Raw genomic sequence first — 3,570 nt, forward strand, 5'->3', positions numbered from 1 at the left:
AACAGAATTTTCTCTTTGAAAAGATAAATAAGGTTGACAAAGAGCCAAACTAATGAGAGATCAAATTAATAAAATTAGATGGAAAATAGATATTATAACACACAAAATTCAGCAACTCACTAGGGAATATTTGTAAAATTTATGTTTGAATAAATTTGAAAGCCTAGAGGAATGAATAAATTTCTTCTAGTGCATAGGAATTATCAAAAATGAAGTGGGATTATTTTGATAAATATTATTCTATATAATCATTTCACATTCCTATTGAGCCTTTGTGATTCTCTCCAAAAAATAACCTCCTTTGGTCTCACTGGGCAAATACATAATGTCTGACAATGACTATTACCAGGGGTCCTCATTTAAAAATATATAATTGGTCTTATCACATGAGCAAAATATGCATAGAACCCCAGGTACAGGTGACTCACACCTGTAATCCTAGCTATTCAGGAGGCTGAGATCTTAGGATCACATTTCAAAGAAAGCTTAGGCTTGAAAGTGTATGAGACTCTTATCTCCAAATAACCACCAACAAACCAAAAGCAGAGCTATGGCTAGCCCTGGGTTGGGGGGGGGGGGGCCGCGGGGAAAGCTCAAGTGCAGCACTCAGGACCTGAGTTCAAGCACCAGGAACCTCACAGAAAAAAATAATAATTAATATAGAATCATGAATAACAAAGAACACGAACTCGTCTTAATGGCTGACTACCTACTCTGAGTTTAACATCATGGTTTAGGACCACTTTGGATATGAGTAAACACAGAGATGCAATTAGCACTGAACACCAAACAAATCTTTTAAAAGAGATACTCCACATAGAAAAAGTATGCAAATTGTGCATTTGGGATAGTCATGACAATGTCAGCCATTCCCAGTTCTAAGGTAAACTGCCCCTATCATTGGTTACCATGACATTATCTCCTAGCATATCATAAAGGGCCATGGAAACAAACAATGAAAGTTCCAGAACAGACTTCATCCTTCTGGGGTTTTCTGATCGCCCTCACCTGGAGCGCATCATCTCCGGGGCTGTCTTCATCTTCTATGTGGTGACTCTCATAGGAAACACAGCCATCATCCTGGTGTCTTATCTAGACACTCAGCTCCACACCCCTATGTATTTCTTGTTATTGAATTTGTCTGCTGTGGACCTCTGTTACACGACCAGCATTATCCCCCAGATGCTGGTAAATCTGTGGGGTCCAACAAAGTCAATTACATATGGAGGCTGCGCACTCCAGTTCTTCTTCGCCCTTGACCTGGGAGCCACAGAATGTCTTCTCTTGGCTGTGATGGCCTATGACCGCTATGCTGCTGTGTGTCAGCCTCTCCACTACATGGTCATCATGCACCCTGGGCTCTGCCACAAGATGGTGCTGATCTCCTGGCTGGTCGATTTGGGAAGTGCTTTAATTCTTTGCTCCCTGACATTGAAGTTACCAAGATGTGGCCATCGCCTAGTGGATAATTTTTTTCTGTGAGATGCCAGTATGGATCAAGATGGATTTTATCTATTCAAGAGTCATCGAGGTTGTTGTCTTTACTCTTTGGAGTTATATTTCTTCTAGTACCTCTGTCACTGATTCTCATCTCGTATGGAGTCATCACTCGAGCTGTAATGAAGACCAAGACAGCCAACAGGTGGAGAAAGGTCCTCCATACCTGTGGCTCCCACCTCACAGTAGTAACTTTGTTTTATGGGACAATTATATGTATATGAAGCCTCAGAAACCCACATCCCAAGATGAAGAAAAGTTCTTAACTCTCTTTTACACAATCCCATAATGCTGGCTCTGAATTCTGAGCCTCTTTGGTCAAGGCTATCACTCAATCACTTAAACCACAGTGCCACTTCTGTGTTTTTTATTAGAGAAAATAGTCTCACAGACTTTCCTGCCTGGGCTGGCTTCAAACTGTAATCCTCAGATCTCAATCTCCTGAGTAACCAGGATTACAAGCATGAGCCACCAGCACCCTTCCTGATTTATAGGTTTTGATGAAGGTATCAGGGCCACACGTTGGGGAAAGAATAGTCTTTAACAAATGGTATTAGGAAAACTAGATAAACACATCAAAACTATGACATCAAACCACATCTCAAGCTTTGTGAAAAAGAATCAATTCAACATGGATTCCTAAGTCCAATCCTAAAACTGTAAATGATAAATCTTCTAGAAGAAATCATAAAGGAAATGTTCTAGGATATGGATCTGAACAGGGATTTTGCATATAGCCCAAAAGCACAATGACAAATGGCAATGACATATATTAGCAAGAAAATAATTAACAAAAGTAACATTATTTTAATATATCATAATAGAGCTATTGATGCATGTGGATAAGCTGTGAAAAGTAATTTTGCCAATCCCACCAAACTGATCTATAAGACCAGATCCATAAGGTCAGAGCTAAGGATCAGTTAGTAAACTCAGATCCAGTCATTAATTTGTACTGTTTTCCTCCAAATCATTTGAAGAGAGAGGGGAAACTAAATGTGTTGTTTAACTAAAGAATTTTCAGTCTGAGATGAGAGATAATGAGTCCACTGAGAACAGCACATTAAGTCCCACGGTGTGGTTAACTACTGTGTATTCAGCGGAGCATCTGGCTTAATGGCAAAAGGAAATTTTTAGAACAAATTTAAAGACATTGCTCTGGCAGAGCACTTCAATCCCTCGCAATTTTCCTTGGCCATTTGCCTCTAACCACTATTGTGCTACTCACCACAGAATACATATTCACAGTGAACATTAAATCTGGAGCGGAAACATGTTTTTAAAAAGCACATTTGTTTCACTGTGGGAAGATGATTAAAGACAGTATGACTTAGAAGTGTATCCAGAGACCAGTGCTGTTCATCTTTATACAGTCTGCATTCTTACTAAACCATACACACACACACACACACACACATAAATGTATATATATATATATACCAAAACATTGTATTCATAATCATCTCACTCAAACACTATAGCACATTCAATAACTAAATAATTTTAATGTCTCCAAAACAAATACTATCCGTTCTCTTTTTGAAATTAATCATAAAGGTGATAATGAATGAGGGAATTACGGTTACATAAGTCAGGCAATGAGTACATTTCTTTATGAACATGGTTATCTCTCATTTTCTCCACTCTCCTCCCCATCAAGTTGTAAAGTTCATTTCCAACATAATGTCTAGTGAATATCATTGTTCCATTAGTTCATCCTTTGTCCTGATGTTTCTATGTTCTCTTTCCCTTCCATGGATCAGATAAATATATACAAGACAAAGGGTACAGAAAACTAAAACAAAAAAAATAGAAATAACTGCAAACAGAACATAATAAGAACCTCTTGTTTCTAGTTCTTGGAGTTCATTTTGATACACTTCATTATATACTACCCTATGCATTTAGCAATTGGGCTATTGTGATACCCTGCTAAGAATATCAGACATATTCTAGTTATAAATGGGAGAAAACATGCAACCTGCATTTCTTTGGGCCTGGCTTGCATCACTTAGTATAATTTTTTTTCCATGTCTTTCTATTTCCTTATAAATTGAACAATGTCATTCTTTC

The 3,570-nt window shown here is 38.0% G+C and overlaps 1 pseudogene; it reads left to right on the plus strand.

The window, feature by feature from the left end:
- Positions 1 to 942: 942 nt before the first annotated feature.
- Positions 943 to 1,786, plus strand: LOC125353595 (annotated as a pseudogene).
- The last annotated feature ends 1,784 nt before the right edge of the window (positions 1,787 to 3,570 follow it).

The sequence above is a fragment of the Perognathus longimembris genome, chromosome 6 (genome assembly GCF_023159225.1).
Source record: "Perognathus longimembris pacificus isolate PPM17 chromosome 6, ASM2315922v1, whole genome shotgun sequence".
NCBI classification, from domain to species: domain Eukaryota; kingdom Metazoa; phylum Chordata; class Mammalia; order Rodentia; family Heteromyidae; genus Perognathus; species Perognathus longimembris.